Source organism: Magnolia sinica, chromosome 13, assembly GCF_029962835.1.
Source record: "Magnolia sinica isolate HGM2019 chromosome 13, MsV1, whole genome shotgun sequence".
Classification (NCBI taxonomy): Eukaryota; Viridiplantae; Streptophyta; class Magnoliopsida; order Magnoliales; family Magnoliaceae; genus Magnolia; species Magnolia sinica.
The window spans coordinates 73,885,049-73,909,558 of NC_080585.1; positions in this window are offsets into that span (position 1 = coordinate 73,885,049).

Sequence of the window (24,510 nt, forward strand, 5' to 3'; positions counted from 1 at the left end):
AAATGTAGTGCCTTTAGCCTTTATAGTCACTGCCCACATTCCAGGTACACCTGTATTTCTATTGGTGGACACCGGGTCTACTATTTTGATAATATCATACTCTATAGTCAAGCGATTAGGGTTGAGCATTACCCCTATGGTTGGGGTGAGAGTCCTTACCGCAACAGGGACTTTCTCCGACGCTACTAAGTTTTGTAAAGATTGCCTGATAGACTTAGGAAGCAGAGCGATACACATTGACTTGATTGTCACCCCGCTGCATCATTACGACATCATTCTTGGCATGGATTGGCTCACTGAAATAAAGGCAAACATCGACTGTGATACCAGATTAGTGACAACCTATGGACCTGAGGGGACAACCTTTACTTTCCCAGTTCAAGTCAGTTGGCCCTACCATATAAGTTGTTACGCTTCTTTATTAGAAAATGTTGATGGTCCGACACTTGGGGACATGCCTGTAGTCTAAGATTTCATGGACGTGTTTAGAGCAATACCTGGACTACCTGCTCGGTGTGAGATCGACTTTACTATCGACCTTGTGCCTGGTGCGACACCCATTTCCTTACCAACATACTGCACGCTTCCTTGTGAAATGGAGGAATTGAGGAGACAGATAGATGATTTACTAGAATCAGGTTTTATACGGCCTAGTGCATCCCCTTGAGGAGTACCGGTATTGTTTATAAAGAAGAAAGACGGATCGCTACGGTTGTGTATTGACTATCGTAGATTGAATCATGTTACGGTTAAGAACAAGTATCCTCTGCCCAGGATAGATGACTTGTTTGACTAGTTGAAAGGGGCACAGTATTTCTTAAAAATTGACCTGTAGTCAGGGTATCATCAGTTGCGCATCAGGGATGAAGACATGCAGAAAACAACATTCAGAACCAGTTTTGGGCACTATGAATTTCTCATGATGTCGTTTGGACTTACAAATGCACCGGCTGTGTTCATGGACCTCATGAATCAGCTTTTCAGCCGTGTCTGTACCGGTTCATCATCGTATTTATAGATGGCGTTTTGATATATTCCAAGAGCCGAAAGGATCACGGAGAGCACTGTGAGTAGTCTTTGATACTCTCAGGAAGAATCAATTGTTTGCTCAGTACCGAAAATGCAACTTCTGGAAGGAAGAGGTCAAGTTTCTAGGACACATAGTGTCCAAGGAAGATATCACTATAGACCTTGTGAAGGTGGCCCCGTTTCAGGACTAGGAGCAGCCCGGTTCCATTAAAGAAGTGAGGAGTTTCCTCGACCTTGCAGGCTACTATCGACAATTTATTAAAGATTTTTCCAAGATAGCTAAACCATTATCACAACTCACTTGAAAGGATCTTAAGTTTGCCTGAAACGAGAAAGCAGAAGTATCCTTTCAGAAATTGAGGGACAAGCTGATGTCCGCACCCGTGATAGTATTGCCAGAGCAAGGGGTCAAATATATTATATATACCGACGCATCCCGAGTCAGTTTGGGATGTGTGCTCATGCAGAAGGATAGGGTGATCGTCTATACCACGCGACAGTTGATGAAACATGAGGAAAACTACCCCACGCATGAGTTAGAATTAGTGACGGTCATTTTCGCATTAAAGCTTTGGAGACATTACCTCTACGAAGAGGAGTTTGAGCTCTTTTGCGACCACAAGAGCCTCAAGTACATATTCATGCAGAGAGACCTAAATATGAGGCAGCGACGATGGATGAAAACCTTGAAAGACTTCAAGTTTGAGGTTTCCTACCATCTTGGCAAGGTAAACCTTGTGGTAAACGCATTGAGCCACAAGAAGACAATATAATTTAAAGCTCCGCTGATGGTAGAAGAATGACACATGGTAGAGTTTATGTGAGATTTCGAATAAAAGCTTACAGTAGAGGAGTCATTCGAGAGCGTCGCACACATCCACGTACAACCACTTATTGATGACTGAATCATTGTGGCTCAGAAAGAAGATGAACTGTTGGTGAAGATGAGAAAACGAGCAAGTGACAATGAAGACTCCGAATGGAGGGTTGGCATAGATGGAGGTTTGAGATATCGCAGCCGCCTATGTGTCCTGAATCTCCATGACTTGAGAAAGGAAGTCTTGGACACCGCTGACAATTCAAGGATGGCGATGCATCCGGGTAGTACGAAGATGTATAGAGACATGAAGCGTTCGTACTGGTGTGACAACATGAAGGCCCACATAGCAGATTATGTATCTCGTTGTCTCACGTGCCAGCAGGTCAAGGCCGAGCATCACCGACCTCCTGGTTTACTTCAGCCCATGCTCATATCTGAATGGAAATGAGACTTCATATCTATGGATTTCATTTTCGGGTTACCGAAGATGAGGAAGGGACATGACTCCATTTGGGTGATTGTAGACCGATTGTCAAAATCAGCTCATGTTCTCCCGATTAGAGTTTCAAACTTAGCAGATGATTTAGCCAGGTTGTACATCAAGGAGATTTTATGACTTCATGGAGTGCCCATAGAGATTGTGTTGGATCGAGACACGTGATTCACGTTCATTTTTTGGACTCGAATCCAGGAAGTAATGGGAGTGAAATTGAAGTTCAGTACCACGTTCCACCCACAGACTGATGGGCAGACGGAATAGGTAAATTACATACTTGAAGATATGTTACGAGCATGTGTGCTTGATTTCAATGATAGTTGGGATGACTGCCTTCCCTATGCTGAGTTTGCTTATAACAATAGCTTCCAGACGAGTATTGGCATGGCCCCCTATGAAGCATTGTAGGGGCGCCCATGTTGAGCAACACATTGTTGGGCGGAAGTTAGTGAGAAGAGCCTGATTGGCCCAGATTTGGTTCAGGTAATCTCAGAAAAGATTGATATTATCAGGCGTCGACTTCTTGCAGCCTAGAGTAGACAGAAGAGTTATGTCGATACACGACGGCGGTAGTTGGAATTCAAAGTTGGGGACCATGTGTTTCTTAATGTTTCTCTCATGAAGGGAGTACTTCGTTTTGACAAGAAAAGAAAACTCACGCTGCGATTTATTAGTCCATTTCAAATTCCAGACCGAGTGGGTGTGGTAGCATACTGTCTTGCCTTGCCCACACCACTCGCAGGTGTGCACAATGTGTTTCATGTATCGATGTTGAAGAAATATGTTCTTGATCCCACTCACATTATCAAGTGGTAGTAGGTGCAGTCAAGTGAGGATGCTACTTATACTGCGACCAACACGAATTCTAGATAAGAAGGAACAAGTGTTACATAGCAAAGTGATCCTGCTCGTAAAAGTATTATGGACTAACCACACTGAGGAAGAGGCTACTTGGGAAACAGAGGACGAAGTCCGTAAGAACTACCCTCAGATCCTCGAGGACTATGAAAATGTACTAATTTCAGAGACAATTTTTCTTTAAGGGAAGTAGATCATAACGTCTTAGAAAAATCTGTACAAAGAGCCGAGTACCACCTCAGGTAGAAATTCCTAAAGACCGTATACTGTGGAAATTAGACGAAAATTAATTAAGTACTGAACTAAGTTAATCGGTGGGTTAGCTTGAACCACTATCTATGCGAACTGCAAGACCCAAAACCATTAAAATCGCTAACTCAACATTACTTAAAAACCTCGAAGAAATCCCAAAACCCAGTTGCTCTCGGGAGCACATTGAAACTCCGTATCGGACCTGGACCGCACGTCGAAAGTCCGATGACTACAAAACTATAAGGTTACGACCGTCTTATTGGGCTTGACAACTATCGCGGGAATCGAGCCCAAATAGTATCTAGAAATACACAACTTGAGCCTTGAACAAAGTGTGTGAGAAACACAAATATTTTAAAAAAATGAACCCAAACTTAAGTGAATTGGACCATTTACTTACGGATGAAATTGAAGACTTCAGACCGTCAATTTCTGGTAAACCTTCACTCATGGATTAGGAAAATTTTCCTACACATACCGGTATACTTCTAGCCCTGATCGAGGGATGACGACCACTGATTTGATACGGATCCTTCACGGCCGATCAGTTTGTTGGATCGCACCATAAATACAGTCCTGGCATAAATCCATTGTCAGGGAACTTACTCCATGATGTGGGTAAGAAATGGACCTTCCTAAGGGCCCTGTTTGTGAAAAACAGGCACCCTTTAGCTATAACCTAAGTATACCATGGCCATAGGGCCATTGACATCACTTCTGGGCCTCAGGACCTTAAATCACCCCTCCCTCATTCTATACGAATTTCTCTAACCCTAGGAGAGAGAAGAGAGAAAAGAAGAGAAAAGAGTAAGGAGAGAAGGGAGATCCTGGAGATCGTTGCTGGAATCTTTTCCCACGACTCCACAAGCCATTTCGCCTCCCCACCATCGCTACACAAACCTTTCTAACTATGATTTGGGTAAAGAATCCTAACCCTAATCTTGCTTTAAAAATCCAAATAGAATAATCAGTGAAATACCTAATCTATTTCATGATTTAGGTACCCGTTGTTCCATTTACGGTAACTTAGGATTTGAACCGTGTCCAAATCAAGTATTCTGATGAAAGGTGTGGACTATAAACATTTAAGTTATGGTTTTCAAGGCCTTCAATGTCAGCAATAATTTATCTCTAACTTGATTACTACCATATGATCTTAGTTACGATGTATTTAATAAATTATACATGTGTGTGAACTATGTGAATATATAATGCATTCTATGTATTTGTTGAAATGTTTGAATGAAATTGCAATTATGATTTATGCTTGCCATGACTATTAATCTAGAATACATGTTTGTCATATGTATGACAACTCCTTTATGAAAAGATTTGCCATAATATATGCTATAACTAATTTATAGTTTATGTATGTAGTAATGTGTAGTCTAAGTGTTTGATAAAATGTCTGAATGAGAAATTTTTTGATGAATCGCTTTTAATAAGGGTGTTGAGATAGGATTCTTAACTACCTTATCCATATTTATAGTTTTCTTCATGTAATGAAAATTGCTACTATGTGATTTATGGATGAAATGCATATGTATAACAACATATTCAATGTGTTTGATAAAATGCTCAAATGAGAATTATGTTTAAATTGTTTGTTAAATGATGTTACGATTAACATATGTGACTACCTATTGCATTTGAGTATGATTGGGACTACTACGTAGTCCAGGCAATCGGTAATAGTTCCCGATTTAGTGGTCAGACTAGTTTCGCCACATTGGATACGTTCGATGAATCTGAGCCGTACGGTGATTATCAATAGTGGTTAGGCCACGTGGAGTACTTATGCACTCCATGTCGATTATTTTAGTGTGCGCTTGTACCAATCGAACTTGTCAAAACCTCGATTGGAGTATCATGTGTTTACCATGTATGGACACTATTACTGGAATCTAAGGTACCATTTACTAATGTAAAAAAACCTATTTTAACAATGGTACCACGATCCGCTAAGACTCATGAGCTGAGCATGGTGGTATGGGACACCGTGGTCGACCTGTCGGCCTACGCTGGGGTGATGAGCCTCCCCGTAGTGTCCAGTGAGCAACCCGAACTCGTGTGCAGAATACGGTGGTGTATGGGACACCGTATTTGAGCTGTCGGCTTACGTTCAGGTGATGAGCCTCCCGTAGTAACCTCAAGTATAAACACTTGAATTTACCTATCCACTATTTTTATTAGGGGTAATGCCCTACAAGTTACCTATCCTATGTGATTAACTAGGATTAACGACCCTAGATGGATCCCCACTTGGGTTAATGTAATGACCTGAAAAATTTCGTGCTAAGACCCGAGTACTACCTTAAATTCTTTAGAAGTTAATGTGGGTTAAATAGCGCTAATCTTGATTGCTTGTGAAATTCGCACCAATCACTTTAAATTTGATTTGCAAGACTCAAAACCTGTAGAATCGTTAGCGCTATGTTACCTTGAAATCTAGGATTCAACGCTAAATCCAGTTGCTCTCAGGAGTACTTAGAAGCTTTGTATCGGACCTGGACCACGTGTCGAAAGTCCGATAGTGATGATCTTAAACAATTATGATCACCTTGTTGTGCTTGACAATCACCTCAAAAATCAAGTCCAGATGATGTCCTGAGTCGATTTGCTTGAGTCCGGAGTAAAAAGTGTGAGTAAGGTGAGAAATTAAATATGGATTTATGAAATCTGAGTCGTGTCGCTTGTGCGACAATTTTAAGCAATCTGACCATTGGATTCTGACCTAAATTTACCCTCGGATCAGGGAAGATGGCCTAGGTATGTCATAGTGCCGGTGGACCTGATCGAGTTTCGGTGACCGTTGAATTGAGATTGGTCTGCCATGAGCGATCTGTAAAGCCGATCGGTACAAAAAATCCAGCCTGACCTAGATCCATGGTCAGTGAGCTTAAGTCCGACCGCACGTGGAAAAGGGACCACCAGAAGTGCTCCGTTGGATCGAAATACACACGATTTGGTTATAACCTAAGTATACCTTGGCCCTGAGGCTATTTTCATCAATTTTAGGCCTATATAAAGACCTTAAACCCTCACTCTCAAATTCCATACGAATTTTCTAAACCCTAGCTAAAAGAGAGAGAGGAAAAGAGAGAGAAAGTGAGAGAGAAGTTGGTGAATCATCTTAAGATTCTTTCCTGTTATTCTTCGTCCCTAAACCATCACTTCTGAATCATTATTCCAGCGATTCTAAGTTCATTCTTAGGTAAGTCAATCAAACCCTAACCTGTTTTGAAGCTTAAGATAGTCTAAGTGTTGATGTAGCTCATTTTATTCATGCCTTAGGTTATCTAGTCGCCGTTGACGAAGACTTATCGTCTAAATCTGATCTGTTGCACACTTCCTGGTTAAATGTGCGGACTATATTCGTATAGGTTATGGTTTTCAAGGCTTTCAATGTCGGATAATGGTTTATTATTGTTATGGGTGCAATTTCACATGCCAAATGCGACGTTTATATTGCGTTCCTGATATATATGAGCTATATTGAGATTTGTGTATTCCTTGTATATGTAGAAAGTATCGTATACGTATGAAATACAAACATGTGTTTGCTATGATTAATTATCATGTATTTGTGCTAGTTGTATGTGTATCAACTTCTTGGCGAAAGGAATTGTCCAAATGTGTGTTATCACCAACATATGTCATGCATGTTGGAATATGTAGTCTAAGTGTTTGTAGAAATGTCTGATTGATCTAGTGTGTAATATATTATCCTCTTTACGGGCGTTGAGAAGAGATTCTCAACTATCCTATCGGTGTGTATGATTTCCTACATGCAATTTGTTTAAATTCAGGCTCTACTTATGTGTAAATTCATGTTAAGTTGATATTCATCAAAAGCTCACATACTATATGATAGGAATTGTTGATCCATTACTGTTCTAAATTGCTAGTATGGATATCTGTTATACTTGAATGTGTTTGGGACTATGAAATAGTCCAGGGAATCGGTAACAAACCTTGAGTTCCTGGCCGAGGTTGTTCTCACCACGTAGGACGTGTTTGATGATCTTGAGTCGTATTAGGGCTGATGGCAGTGGTTTGGCCACACGGAGTGTTTGCGCACTCTATGTCGTTCGACTCAACGTGCGCTCGTGCTAGTTGATCTCGTCAAGTAACCCGATTATCCCGGTGGATGTGTACCATGTGTGGATGCTATTGTTTGAATATAGGGTACCAAACTTACCGATGCAATCCCGTTAACCATTGTACCTTGATCCAATAAGACTCATGAGCCGGGCATGGTGGTATGGGACATCGTGGTCGAGCTACGCTGGGGTAACGAGCCTCCCCGTAGTGACCAGTGAGCACACCAGACTCGTGAGCCGATTATGGTGGTATGGGACACTATATTCGTGCTGTTGGCCTACATTGATTGGTGACGAGCTCTTTGTAGTGACCTCGAGCATACCTTGATACTGCATTGAGGCGACGAGCCTTAGCGTAGTAACTAAGGTATGATAGGCATGCATTGATTGGTGACGAGCCCTTTACAGTGACCTAAAACCATATGATCGTATGAGACTATCCAGGACTGACGACCCTAGAATGGATCATTGTGTGGAAATTGATATGAGGAAGATACCTTAGCTTCCCAATATTTCTGTATGAAATGGACTAATAACAACTTGGTAATCATGTTCATGCACCTCATTGCATGTGCTTTGGCATCGTGGCACTACGAGAGGTTGTCATGTATACCATAAGATGAAGATGCTGATGGAGTGTAGGCGAGAGCATGCATCATTTCTACATACATCCTTGTATTAACAAGAGGAATTAAGGCATGTTTGATTATATTGCCTTATCATTACTGCTTGATTGATTTGATAACATGTTAACTTTTACTGTATAGTTCCACTAAGTTAATTACTCACTCCCACATTCTAGAATGGTGTTTCGACACCAACCACACTCTGTCTTAGATGCAAATGATGATGCAACCCCTGAGGCAGAGCAGGAGTATGAGGATGATGAGGACACGTTTTCTTTCATGCAGTTCTCAGGCAGGTTCATGTGAGCCGCGTCCTGATCTACGGGGATTCTGGATTTTTCCTTGTAATAGATGATTTCATTTTGATACTTATATTTTGAAAACAAACACTTGTAATTATGACTTGGCAGAGCATACATATCTCAGGGACTTACGTAGATATACATATATATTTCTTTAAGTCTTCCGCTTGCAGATTTCACTTATCCCTGGATTATGTTTGCAGTTTGACTTAATCTACTCCATGTTTTATGCACTCATACAGACAACATACATCCATCATTACATATGTTGCATAAGTGATGTTTTGAAACTCGGGAGCTGAGTTATGCTCAACTCCCGAATTTCAGGGCGTTACAAGTTAGTATCAGAGCATGATTTGGATTAAACCGGACTTGGGTTATGGTCACACAAAGCACGCTGACACCACCTTAGTGTAGGAGGGTGCGAGATTAATCTATAATTTGTGTAAGTTTTTTCATTGCTCCTATCGGTGAAAGTTTACTGAAAACGATCACCGAGATCGAGTCTGTACACACTCCTGATGACACACAGCGACCCCAAATCTCTTCTAGACCATCCATTGATGGGTTTAGACGGTGTATCATCTCTTTCCAGCCATTAGAAAGCTGGTAATAGTGCATATGTATCAGATTCTGTTCATAGTGACCCGATAAGCATCGAATTAGACTAGGGCCCAATCGGGGCATTTATAGGGGAACTCAGGGTGGGACCCACATCATTTTCGAGCTTAGGGGGCAGGAGGATCTCGACCAAATGGTGAGTCATCGCCGGACTGTCCAGAGACCGGCGATGACCTCGCCGGTTCAGCAAGCCCTCGCTGACTCGGGCCGACGCATGTGGGGTCTAGTGTGGCCCACTCCTCTATGGTTGCTCAGTTTTAACCCCTCCCTAACCCTCTTTCCTTAACAAAGCCACCCTCCAAGTTTTCCTTTTCTTGAAAGTCTTCTCAAAACCCCACAAAAATCCCTCCACAAACCCTTTCTTCTTCCATTTTCATGCATCCCCATTCTACCCATCTCAAAACCCACCTCCATTGCTGTTTTTCATCTCTTTTCTTTTCATTTGAGCACTCAAATCCTTCCTTTGAGTCTTAAACTCATGGAAACCCCACCATTCTTCCCATTTTTCTCTTTCTCTCATTTTCCATGGCCCTATTCGAGCTTGTTACGGCCATATTTTCTATTTCCATCATTCTCTCTTTCATGGGGAAGAAGAGAGCTCCCATTGATGAAACCGGGCCTAGCCGCCCAACCCGTGCACGGAGGTCGAGAGGTGACACCCCGAGCACGACTGCCACTCGAGAGTTTCAGACAAAGCGGGATCTCGATCCTCAGTCTCCCGTTGGAAGAACCTTGTTGGCAAAGCTATCTCATGGAGTGTATGAGGGCCATAGGGTCCTTTTTGAAGCTTATATAAATCCACGGCTATTTGGAGAATATCTCTTATTGAAGCGCCTGGAAGGGGCCGGTTGGTGTCCGCTGTTCGAGGGCGAATACCATGACAATGTGGGTACTGTCTAATCTTTCTATGCCCACATTCAAGAACCTTCGATGAAGCCATTGCAGTTCAAGATCCCTTGCGAAAAAGATCGGGAGGCCACGATCAACGTCGCTTTGATATCCCGACTTCTGAACGTGCCACTTGGCAAGGTTCATGCAAGTGAGAAGAATCTGAGTAGTGCGCGCAAGAGGGATCGCCGCAAGTGGTTCCTGTGTGGTCGTCTGGTCGAATGGCAGCCTAACATAAGCCTTTTAGCAATTAACATGACGGACGACTTCCGCTTGCTTCACCACATGTGCACATTCAATTTTTATCCAAGGTGGAGCAACCGCAGCGAGTGTACGTGCCTGATGGTAGATTTTTTGTATTAGGTGGGGCAAGGAGAGAAGCTATGTGTGCCAACATACATCTTGCGTTAGATTATCCTTATCGCTTGTTCTAATAAGAGGACCGAATCGCTCCCATTTGGCCGACTCATCTGTAAGCTTGCACATGAGTTTGGCTACAGACTCGTGGTGAAAAAGCCAGTACCTGTCCGTTACATTAATGTGACGACTGTTAATCAGATGGATATCGGGCCTCATCGACGACAAGCCTTATTTGAAGAAAGTGAGGATGAGACTAAGAGCGATGAGGAAGAGAGTAATGAAGAAGGTGGAGCTGAGATAAAAGAAGAAGAAGAGCAGGACGAGGAAGAAGTGGAGGCCCAGGACACGAGTGAGAGTTCTCCTCCTGTGACACAGGAGTAGGGCACAGATCAAGCCGCCAGGGATGCCCGTATAGCCCGGCTTGAGGAGGATCAGGCTGTCCTACGCCAGGATATTATGGATCTTCGAGGCCTCATGAAACATAAGTTCAAGAAGATGTCTCGAACTTTGAAGTCTATCCTGTGTTGTCTGCAGGATAAGGGTGCCCCTCCTCCATCTCCTGATTCCGACGAGTAGCTACAGATGTAGTCGTCCCTTGCTCTGTTTTGTTGTTTGTTATTGTGTGTAGCCATTATAGGCGTAATAGTTTGGAAGTTATCTTGTGGTTTGAAGCTTAATATGTATTAGCTCGCATGCTTTCTCTGTCGCGATCCATGTAATATTGCACTTCTTGTATTGCGACAATTTTGTTAAATGAAATGCATGTTGTTTTTTCATGAGTTGTGATGTAAATGTTGTGTGGGTGGATTATGTGGATGTTGAATCTCACAGGTTGCATCCTCTGTTGAATGTAGGGTATGCCTCCTAAGGGCTCGAAGACTTCGGCCCGTCTCTCTTTGGGCGAGTCGCTTGCCGGGGTTTTCCCTCTAGGCGATAGCCAGACGGATCCACAGTCGGGCCCGTCTCATGTTGGTGCTGGGCCGGACTCTCAGCCAGCTACTGGCCCCGCTACTGGGCCGACTCCTGTGATACCACCCATGGCTCCACCAGTCATGCCTTCGGTTCCTGAGCCGAACCGTGCATCTGCTTCGACGCCTCATGCATCTTCGTCCACTCCACCTCTCGATAGGCTTGAGCAAATGATGTTGTTGATGTAGCAGCAGCAGATCTAGTAGCAGCACCACCACCAGCAGTTTTTGTCTTCCATGGCTGGCATCTTTGCTCAGTTGATGGGGGCGACTCCACCTACTTCACCTATGCACCCATCTAGGAACACTAGTGCTAGCGGCACATTTGAGCGATTTCAACGCTTACGACCTCCCACATTTGCAGGTTCTCATAGACCCGAGGAGGCTAAGTACTGGATTGATAGCATCTCTAAGATACTAAGGCCGCTTCACTGTTTTAAAGCTGAGCAGGTCGAGCTTACCTCCTTCATGTTTGAGAAGGAGGCCAGTTTATGATGGGACAGTGTTCTCCGCACAGTTGCAGAAGGTTTTGAGTGGACGTGGCAGGCGTTTGAGGCTCGCTTTCATGAGAAGTATTTCCCGGTCACTTACCGACATGAGAAGGAGAGTGAGTTCCTTCGCCTCCGTCGAGGGACGTCGGTGACTGAGTATGAGAACCGGTTTACTGAGTTGGGTCAATATGCTTCATTGCTCCTAGGTGATCAGCCGATGCAGATGCGGCATTTTTCTGAGGGGTTGAGGCCTGAGATTCGATCGAAGATGTGTTGTACTAGCATATCTTCTTATACTGAGTTGGTGAGCATGTGCTTGCGAGCTGAGCAGGACGAGGACAGGTCGTCCCGTATGCGAGCACCTATGGTTCTCAGACCGCAACCTGACTTTCTGAGTACACCATTTCTCGGCAAGAGGCCACAGGCAGATTCTCCTCCGAGACGTGTAGCGTCGCTGGTTCAGCCGATGCGTTCTGACTTGCGCTGTTCGTACTGCGGGAAGATTGGTCATTCGGATCGTAATTATTTTACGCAAATGCGGGACAGTGGATTTACTCTGCCACAGAGGATCAGTCATCCAATGCCTCAGGTCATATCAACTCCACCCCTTCATTCAGTGCCAGCTCACCCATCCTTCAGACCTTCTGTACCTCATTTTAAGCCACCTCAGCGGCCCATGGTTCCACCGCCAAATCGCCCGCAGTAGGCTCGAGTTCACGCGCTTACAGTTGAAGCGCCTGGGGCTGACTTGGCACCGAGATCTTTTGAGGTTACAGCTCACATCCAAGGTATTCCCGTTTCCTTGTTGGTGGATATTGGATCCACTACCTCTATTATATCGTATGCAGCAGTTAAGCACCTGAGTTTGGGCCTGTTACTATGAAGGAAGTGACACTCACTACTGCTACAGGGACCTCCTCTGATATTACCAAGATTTGTATGGGTTGTTTGATTGATCTAAGGAGCAGATCGATTCTTGTTGATGTGTTTATCGCATCTCTATATCATTACGATGTCATTTTGGGTATGGATTGGCTCACGAAGATGCGAGCAGAGATTGATTGTGAAGTTAGGCTGGTGATAATCCATGGACAGGAAGGCGAGACAGTTACTTTCCCTGTTCAGGTCAGTTACCCTTTCTGTTTTAGTTATTATACTTCTCTGTTGGAGAGTATTGCTAGTTCGACGCTTGAAAGCATGCCAGTAGTTCAAAATTTTGAAGATGTATTCGAGTCGATTCTTGGATTACCCCATTGGCACGAGATTGATTTTACTATCGATCTCATGCCTGGTGCGACACCTATTTCTTTGCCCACCTATCGCATGCCTCTGAGTGAAATGAAGGAATTGAGGAAACAGATAGATGGCTTGTTGAATTTGGGCTTTATTCGACCTAGTGTGTCCCCTTGGGGAGCACCTGTTCTGTTTGCCAAAAAGAAGTATGGTTCCTTGCGATTATGTATAGATTATCGCAGGTTAAATCTGGTGACAATGAAGAATAAGTATCCTTTGCCCAGGATCGATGATCTATTTGATCAGTTGAAGGGGGCACGATACTTTTCAAAGATTGATCTGCAGTCAGGGTATCATCAGTTGCGCGTCAAGGATAAGGACGTGAAGAAAACCGCATTCAGGACTAGTTTTGGCCATTATAAGTTCCTTGTGATGTCGTTCGGTCTTACGAACGCACTGGCCGTGTTCATGAATCTGATGAACAGGGTGTTTCGGCCATTTTTGTTCCAATTCGTCATTGTCTTTATCGATGATATTTTGATATACTCTACGAGTCAGGAAGAGCACGAGGAGCACTTAAGAGCGGTCTTGGATACTCTCAGGAAGAATTAACTTTTTGCACAGTACAAGAAATGTGACTTCTGGAATGAGGAAGTCAAGTTCCTAGGACATGTGGTGTCCAAGAAAGGGATAGCTATCGATCTCGCTAAGGTAGCTGCAGTTCAGGACTGGAAGTAGCCTGGTTCGGTGACTGAGGTGAGAAGCTTTCTGGGTCTAGCAGGCTATTATCGACGCTTCATTCGAGACTTCTCAAAGATAGCCAGACCGTTGTCTCAGTTGACACGGAAGGACTTGAAGTTTGCCTGGAATGAGAACGCGGAAATAGCTTTTCAAGAGCTGAAGGACAAGTTAACGTCCGCCCCTGTGCTAGTATTGCCAGAGCAAGGGGTTAAGTATACGATATATACTAACACCTCTTGTGTTGGTTTGGGTTGTGTCCTTATGTAGAAGGACAAGGTGATTGCTTATGCCTCGAGACAGTTGAGGAAACACGAAGAGAATTACCCTACTCATGACCTGGAGTTAGCAGCTGTCATTTTCACATTAAAGCTCTGGAAACATTACCTCTACGGAGAGGAGTTCGAGCTCTTTTGCGACCACAAGAGCCTTAAGTATATCTTCACGCAGCATGACTTGAATTTGAGGCAATGCCGATGGATGGAAACATTGAACGACTTTAAGTTCGATGTCTCATACCATTTGGGCAAGGCAAACCTTGTGGCAGACGCGTTGAGTCGCAAGAAGGCTGTAGAGTTTGCGGCTCCGCTAATGATAGCAGAATGGGACATGATGGAGTTTATGCAAGACTTTGAGCAGAAACTCATGGTGGAAGAGCCGTATGAGGTTATCGCACACATTTGAGTACAACCCCTCATTGGCAAGAGGTTCATTGCAACTCAGGCAAATGATGAGCTATTAGCGAAGATGAGAGAGTGGGTTAGTACAGATGAGGACTCCGAGTGGAGTGTTGGTTCAGATGGGAGCCTACGATATCGTGGCCGGCTATGTGTCCCAAACATTCCTGACTTGAGATGGGAGGTTCTCGAGTCAGCCCATAATTCTAAGCTTGCGATTCATCCAGGTATCACGAAGATGTATCAAGATATAAAAAGATCCTATTGGTGGGACAACATGAAGGTTCACATTGCTGAGTTCGTATCTCGTTGTCTCACGTGCCAGTAGGTCAAGGCAGAGCATCGCCGACCTCCTGCCCATGCCCATAGTAGAATGGAAGTGGGACTTCATCTCTATGGATTTTATTTCAGGTCTACCGAGAACGAGGAAGGGACATGACTCTATTTGGGTGATCGTCAACCGATTGATGAAGTCGGCTCATTTCTTACCGATCAGAGTCACAAACTCTGCAGACGAGTTGGCTAGGTTGTACATTAAGGAGATTGTACGTCTGCACGGAGTTCCCTTGGAGATTGTGTCTGACAGAGACATGCAATTCACATCTATCTTCTGGACTCCTATCTAGGAAGTAATGGGTGTGAAATTGAAGTTCAGCACCGTGTTTCATCCACAGACAGCGGGCAAACAGAACGTGTGAATCAGGTTCTGGAAGACATGTTACGAGCTTATGTTTTGGATTTCAAGGACAGTTGGGATGACTATTTCCCTTATGCAGAGTTCGCGTAAAACAACAGCTTCCAGGCGAGTATTGGCATGGCTCCCTACGAGGCATTGTATGGTCACCCGTGTAGAGCACCGCATTGCTGGGCGAAAGTTGGCGAGCGAGTTTGATTGGCCCAGAGTTGGTTCAGGCGACTTCAGAGAAAGTTGACATTATTCGACGTCGACTTCTGACAGCCCAGAGCAGGCAAAAGAGTTACGCTGATATGAGGCGGTGACCGCTTGAGTTTGAGGTTAGAGACCATATATTTCTTAAGGTTTCCCCTATGAAGGGAGTCCTGCGGTTTGGTAAGAAGGGGAAGCTCACGCCGAGATTTATTGGTCCATTTCAAATATTGGATCGAGTGGGAGCGGTAGTGTACCGCCTTGCTTTGCCCACACCACTCACGGGCGTGCATAACATATTTCATGTTTCTATACTGAAGAAATACATTCATGATCCTTCGCATATTATCAGTTGGGAGTAGGTGCAGTTGAGCGAGGATGCCACATATGTACTGCGATCGACACGTATCCTAGACAAAAAGGAGCAGGTATTACGTAGCAAGGTCATCCCTCTTGTGAAAGTACTGTGGACGCATCATAGTGAAGAAGAGGCTACTTGGGAGACTGACGCTGAGGTCATAAAGAACTACCCTCAGATCCTTGAGGAGTATGAGAAGTTACGAATTTTGAGGACGAAATTTTTCTTTAAGGGGGGTAGATTGTAATGACCGGAAAAATTTCGTGCTCAGACCCGAGTACTACCTCAAATTCTTTAAAAGTTAATGTGGGTTAACTAGCGCTAATCTCGATTGCTTGTGAAATTCACACCAATCACTTTAAATTTGATCTGCAAGACTTAAAACCTGTAGAATCGTTAGCGTTAAGTTACCCTGAAATCTAGGATTCAACGCTAAATCCAGTTGCTCTTGGGAGTACTTGGAAGCTTTGTATCGGACCTGAACCGCGCGTCGAAAGTCCGATAGCGATGATCTTAGACAATTATGATCATCTTGTTGGGCTTGACAATCACCTCAAAAATCAAGTCCAGATGATGTCCTGAGTCAATTTGCTCAAGTCCGGAGTAAAGAGTGTGAGTAAGGTGAGAAATTAAATATGGATTTATGAAATCTGAGTCGTGTCGCTTGCGCGATGATTTTAAGCAATCTGACCGTTGGATTCTGACCCAAATTTACCCTCGGATCAAGGAAGATGGCCCAGGCATGTCGTAGTGCCGGTGGACCTGATCGAGTTTTGGTGACTGTTGAATTGAGATTTGTCCGCCATGAGCGATCTGTAAATCCGATCGTTACAAAAAACTTAGCCTGACCTAGATCCATGGTCAGTGAGCTTAAGTCCGATCGCATGTGGAAAAGGGACCACCAGAAGTGCTCCGTTGGATCGAAGTGCACCCGATTTAGTTATAACCTGAGTATACCTTGGCCCTGAGGCTATTTTCATCAATTTTAGGCCTATATAAAGACCTTAAACCCTCACTCTCAAATTCCATACGAATTTTCTAAACCGTAGATAAGAGAGAGAGAGAGGAAAAGAGAGAGAAAGTGAGAGAAAAGTTGGTGAATCATCTTAAGATTCTTTCCTGTTATTCTGCGTCCCTAAACCATCACATCTGAATCGTTATTCCGGCGATTCTAAGTTCATTCTTGGGTAAGTCAATCAAACCCTAACCAGTTTTGAAGCTTAGGATAGTCTAAGTGTTGATGTAGCTCATTTTATTCATGCCTTAGGTTATCTAGTCGCCGTTGACGAAGACTTATCATCTGAATCTGATCTGTTGCGCACTTCCTGGTTTAAGGTGCAAACTATATTCATATAGGTTATGGTTTTCAAGGCTTTCAATGTCGGATAATCGTTTATTATTATTGTGGGTGCAATTTCACATGCCAAATGCGACGTTTATATTGCGTTCCTGATATATATGAGCTATATTGAGATTTATGTATTCCTTGTATATGTAGAAAGTATCGTATACGTATGAAATACGAACATGTGTTTGCCATGATTAATTATCGTGTATTTGTGCTAGTTGTATGTGTATCAACTTCTTGGCGAAAGGAATTGTCCAAATGTGTGTTATCACCAACATATGTCATATATGTTGGAAGATGTAGTCTAAGTGTTTATAGAAATGTCTGACTGATCTAGTGTGTAATATATTATCCTCTTTACGGGCGTTGAGAAGAGATTCTCAATTATCTTATCGGTGTGTATGATTTCCTACATGCGATTTACATTCTTTGTTGTTTAAATTCAGGCTCTACTTATGTGTAAATTCATGTTAAGTTGATATTCATCAAAAGCTCACGTACTATATGATAGGAATTGTTGATCCATTACTGTTCTAAATTGCTAGTATGTATATCTGTTATACTTGAATGTGTTTGGGACTATGAAATAGTCCAGGGAATCGGTAACAAACCTTGAGTTCGTGGCCGAGGTTGTTTTCACCACGTAGGACGTGTTTGATGATCCCGAGTCATATTAGGGCTGACGGTAGTGGTTTGGCCACACGGAGTGTTTGCGCACTCTATGTCGTTCGACTCAACGTGCGCTCGTGCTAGTCGAGCTCGTCAAGTAACCCGATTGTCCCGGTGAATGTGTACCATGTGTGGACGCTATTGTTTGAATCTAGGGTACCAAACTTACCGATGCAATCCCGTTAACCATTGTACCTTGATTCGCTAAGACTCATGAGCCGGGCATGGTGGTATGGGACACCGTGGTCGAGCTGTCGGCCTACGCTGGGGTGACGAGCCTCCCCGTAGTGACCAGTGAGCACACCAGACTCGTGAGCCGATTATGGTGGTATGGGACACTATATTCGTGCTGTTGGCCTACAGGTGACGAGCCCTTTGTAGTGACCTCAAGCATACCTTGATACTGCATTGAGGCGACGAGCCTTAGCGTAGTAACTAAGGTATGATAGGCATGCATTGATTGGTGACGAGCCCTTTACAGCGACATAGAACCATATGATCGTATGAGACTGTCTAGGACTGACGACCCTATAATGGATCACTGTGTGGAAATTGATATTAGGAAGGTACATTAGCTTCCCAATCCTGCTATATGAAAAGGACTAATAACAACTTGGTAATCATGTTCATGCACAGCATTGCATGTGCTTTGGCGTTGTGGGCACTGCAGGAGGTTGTCATGCGTACCGTAAGAAGAAGATGCTGAGGGAGTGCAGGCGAGAGCATGCATCATTTCTACATATATCCTTGCATTAACAAGAGTAATTAGGACGTGTTTGATTGTATTGCCCTATCATTACTGCTTGATTGATTTTATAACATGTTAACTTTTACTGTATAGTTCCACTGAGTTAATTACTCACTCCCACATTCTAGGACGGTGTTCCAACACCAACCAGACTCTGTCTTAGATGCAGATGATGATGCAACCCCTGAGGCAGAGCAGGAGTATAAGGATGATGTGGACGCGTTCTCAGGCGAGTTCATGTGAGCCGTGTCCTCATCTACGGGGATTCTGGGTTTTTCCTTGTAATAGATGATTTCATTTTGATACTTATATTTTGAAAATAAACACTTGTAATTATGACCTGTGTAACGCCCTGAAATTCGGGGGTCGAGCATAACTCAGCTCCCGAGTTCCAAAACATCACTTATGCAACATATTTAATGATGGATGTATGTTGACTGTATTAGTGCATAAAACATAGAATAGATTAAGCCAAAACACCGATATAATTCAGGGATAAGTGAAGATAGCAAGTGGAAGACTTATAGAAATATATGTGTACAAGTGTAAATCCCTGAAGTACATTCACCAACCAGGTCGTATGAAAGTGTTATTTAACAAAATTACAAGTATCAAGTTATATCATTTAAATTCTCAAAAATAATCCTAGCATCCCGCGCATCAGAACAAGGCTCACTAGAACCTGTCTGAAAACTGCATATAAGAGAAAGCAGCCTCATCATCATCCATCTCCCACTCTGCCTCAGAAGTCGCATCCACATCTGCAACATCAGAACCTAAGACAGAGTCTGGTGGGTGTTTAACACTGCCCCAGAAACGTGGGAGTGAGTGATCAACTCAGTGGAACAATAAGGCACTGGTTAACATGTTATCAGTTCAATCAAACAGTAATGATAAAGCAGAACAATTAAATAAATCCTAAGTACTCTTGTTAATGCAGGGATGTATGCAAAATGATGCGTGCCCTCACGTGTACACCCTCAGCATCTTCATCTTACGTTACGCATGACACCACCTCAAAGTGCGCCACATCTACAAAGCACATGCAAATGCGGTGCATGGATATGATTACCAAGTTGTTATTAGTCCATTTCATACAGCAGGATTCGGAAGCTAAGATGCCTTCCTCATATCACCATCCAAACAGTGATCCATTCTAGGGTCGTCAGTCCTAGACATCTCATACGATCATATGTTTGAGGTCGTAGCAAAGGGCTCGTCACCAATCAATGCACGCCTTTCATACCATCATTACTACACCAAGGCTCGTCACCTCAATGCGGTATCCAGGCATGCTCGAGGTCACTACAAAGGGCTCGTCACCAATCAATGTAGGCCGACAACACGAATATAGTGTCCCATACCACCATAATCGGCTCACGAGTTTGGTTGCTCACTGGTCACTATGGGAAGGCTCGTCACACCAGCGTAGGCCGACAGCTCAACCATGGTGTCCCATACCACCATGTCCGGCTCATGAGTCTTAGCGGATCAAGTACCATGGTTAATAGGATGTCACTGGTAAGTTCGGTATCCTAGATTCAAATAGTAGCGTCCATAGATGGTGAACATATATCGGACAACCGGGTTACTTGACGAACTTGACTAGCACGATCGCACGTTGAGTTGAACGACATAGAGTGCGCAAACACTCCACGTGGCTAAACCACTGCCGCCAACTCTAATACGGCTCGGGTTCGTCTAATACGTCCTACGTGGCGAAAACAACCTCAGCCATGACCATGAAGCAGATTACCGATTTCCTGGACTAATGCATAGTCCCAAACACATTACACTACAACAGATATATGAATTGAATGTAGAACAGTAAAAGAAACAACAACTCAAATCATGGTACATAAGCACTTGAGGAATATCAACTTAACATAAATGTAAGCATATGTAATGCTTGAAATTAAACGACAAGGAATGTAACTTGCATAAAGGAAATCATGCACATCAATGGGAGTGTTGAGAATCACTTCTCAACGCCCGCAATTAGTGTAATAAGTTACACTTTAGATCATTCATGCATTTCTACAAACACTTAGAATACCTGATAAAACATATTTGATGTATGTTGCAATACACACCTTTGGACAATTCCTTTTACCAAGGAGTCGTCATACATGCATCTAGCACACATACATGACAAATAATCATGGCAAACATAAGTGCGTATTTTACACGTATACGGTACTTTATAAATACACATAGAATACACAAATCTCAATATAACGCATGCATATCAGGAAAGTAACGTAAACACAACACTTGGCATGTGAAATCTCATCCATAACAAGAATAAATTATTAACTGGCATTGAAAGCCTTGAAAACCATAACCTATACACTTAAAGTCCGCACCGTAAGCAAGGAAAGAACACCGAACTGATTTAGACGAGTTGTCTTCGTTAACGGCGATAGAATACCCTAAAACAAGGATAGAAATGAGATATAATAATACCAAGACTAATCTAAGCTCTAACACTGATTAGGGTTAGATTAACTTATCCCAAGATGAACTCAGAATCGTCAGAATAACGATTCAAAGTGAAGGTTCAAAGATAAAGAAGAACAAGAAAGAATCCAAGATGATTCACCAACTTCTCTCTCACTATCTCTCTCTTTTCCACTCTCTTTCCAAGCTAGGGTTAGAGAAAATTCGTATGGAAAAGAGGGCTAGGGTTTAAGGACTATAAATAGGCCTATTATTGATGAAAATAACCCCAGGGCCAAGGTATACTTAAAGTATAACCAAAACCTGCCTCTTACGATCCAACGAAGCACTTCTGGTGGGCCTATAACCACGAAAGGTCGGACTTAAGCTCATTGACCATGGATCTAGGTCAGGCTGAGTTTTCGTACCGACCGGCTCTTCAGATCAGCCGTGGCGGACCACACACAATTCAACGGTCACAGAATCTCGATCAGGTCCACAAGCACAAGGATATGCCTGGGCCACCTTCCCTGATCAGAGGGTAAAATTGGGTCAGAATCCAACGGTCAGATAGCTTAAAATCATCGCGCAAGCGACACGACTCAGATTTTATAAAATCTTAATAAATATTCAACCGTTCTCACACTCTTCACTCCGAACTCAATCAAATCGACCCAGAACATCAGACGGACTTGATTTTCGAGGTGATGGTCAAGCCCAACATGGTGACCGCAACAGCCTATGATCATCGCTAACGGACTTTCGACGCGCGGTCCAGATCCGATCTAGATCTTCCAAAAATTCTCCAGAACAACTGGATTTAGCGATGGATCCCAGATTTCAGAGTAACGTAACGCTAACTAATCTACAAGTTTTGAGCTATGCAGATACAATTTAAAGTGACTGATGCGAATTTCACAAGCAATCGAGTATATCGCTAATTACCCCAAAAATAACTACTTAAGGAAAGATTAGCACAAAAATTTCTAAGGTCGTTACAATCTACCCCCCTTAAAGAAAATTTCGTCCTCGAAATTCATACCTTCATAAATTCCTCAAGGATCAGATGGTAGGTCTTTCTGACCTCAGCTTCAGATTTCCAAGTAGCCTCTTCCACACCATGATGCGTCCATAGCACCTTCACTAGAGGGATAACCTTGCTACGAAATATCTGCTCCTTCCTGTCGAGAATACGCGTCGGTCGCAGTACATAAGTGGCATCCTCACTCAGATGCACTTGCTCCCAACTGATAATATGCGAAGGATCAGGAATGTACTTCTTCAGCATAGAAATGTGAAATACGTTATGCACGCCCACAAGAGGTGTGGGCAAAGCAAGGCGGTATGCTACCACTCCCACTCGATCCAGAACTTGAAATGGACCAATAAATCTCGGCGTCAACTTCCCCTTCTTACCGAACCACAGAACTCCCTTCATAGGAGAGACCTTCAGAAAAACATGGTCTCCCACCTCAAACTCAAGCGGTCAATGCCTCGTATCAGCATAACTCTTTTGCTTGCTCTGCATTGTCAGAAGTCGACGTCGAATGATGTCAACCTTCTCTGAAGTCACCTGCACCAACTCTGGGCCAAGCAAACTACGCTCACCAATTTCTGCCCAGCAATGTGGTGCTCTGCACGGGCGATCATACAACGCCTCATAGGGAGCCATGCTGATACTCGCCTGGAAACTATTATTATACGCGAACTCTGCATACTGAAGACAATCATCCCAACTGTCCTTGAAATCCAAAACACAAGCTCGCAACATATCTTCTAGGACTTGATTCACGCGCTCCGTCTGCCCATCTGTTTGCGGATGAAACGCAGTGCTGAACTTCAGTTTCACACCCATTGCTTCCTGGATACGAGTTTAGAAGATAGATGTAAAACGCGTGTCTCTATCAGACACAATCTCCAGGGGAACTCTATGCAGACGTACTATCTCCTTGATATACAACCTAGCCAACTTGTCTGCAGAGTAAGTGACTCTGATCGGTAAGAAATGCGCCGACTTCGTTAATCGGTCGACGATCACCCAAATAGAGTCATATCCCTTCCTCGTCCTCGGCAACCCAGAAATAAAATCCATAGAGATGAAATCCCACTTCCATTCAGCTATGGGCATGGGCTGCAACAATCCAGGAGGTCGGCGATACTCTGCCTTGACCTGCTGGCACGTGAGACAACGAGAAACAAATTCAGCAATCTGGACCTTCATATTGTCCCACCAATAACATCTCCTCATATCCTGATACATCTTCGTGCTACCTGGATGCATCGCAAGTTTAGAACTATGGGCTAACTTGAGAACCTTCCGTCTCAAGTCATGGATGTCAGGAACACATAACCGGCCACGAAATCGTAGGCCCCCATCAGAACTAACACTCCAGTCGGAGTTCTCATCTCTACCAACCCGCTGCGCGTCCCCATCCTTAATGCGCAACTGATGATACCCTGACTGCAGATCAACCTTCGAAAAGTACCGTGCTCCCTTCAACTGATCAAACAGATCATCAATCCTGGGCAAAGGGTACTTATTCTTCACAGTTACCAAATTCAACCTGCGATAATCAATACACAATCGTAAGGAACCATCCTTCTTCTTCACAAACAAAACAGGTGCTCCCCAGGGAGACACACTAGGGTGAATAAAACCTAAGTCTAACAAACCATTTATCTGCTTCCTCAACTCCTCCATTTCACTCGGAGGCATACGATAGGTGGGTAAAGAAATGGGCGCCGCACCAGGCATAAGATCGATAGCAAAATCAATCTCACGCTGAGGAGGTAATCTAGGAATCGACTCAAACACATCTTCAAATTCCCGAACTACCGACGTACTAACTAACGCCGATTTAGCCGAACTCTCCAACAGAGAAGAATAATAATCAATACGAAGAGGGTAACTGACCTGAACTGGGAAAGTAATAGTCTCGCCCTCAGGTCCATGGATCGTCATTGATCTAGCTTCACAATCAATCTCAGCTCGCATCCTCGTGAGCCAATCCATACCCATAATAACATCGTAGTGATAAAGCGGTGCGACTAACAAATCAACACGGATCGATCCACTTCCAAGATCGACCAAACAATCCAAACAACGCTTGCCCAAAGTAGAGGAAATCCCCGTAGCGGTAGTAAGCGTCACTCCTTGCATAGGAACAGATCTCAAACCCAAACGCCTAACTGCCGCATAAGATATAAGAGAAGTAGTGGACCCTGTATCCACCAACACATAAACGGGAATACCTTCAATGTGTGCTGTCACCTCGAAGGACCTCGGCACTAAGTCAGACATAGGCGCTTCAGCTGAAAGCGTATGAACTCGAGCCTACTGCTGATGATTCGACAGAGGAACCATGGGCCGCTGAGGTGGCCTGAAGCTAGGAACTGCAGGTCTGAAGGATGGATGGGCTGGCGCTGATCGAAGAGGTGGAGGAGAAATAACCTGAGGCATCGGACGGCTAATCCTCTGCGGTGGAGTAAAACCACTGGCTCACATACGGGAGAAGCAAAAACGGTCCAAATGCCCTATCTTCCCATAATATGAACATCGAAGATCAGCTCTCATCTGCTGAGCGGGCGGCGCTGAACACC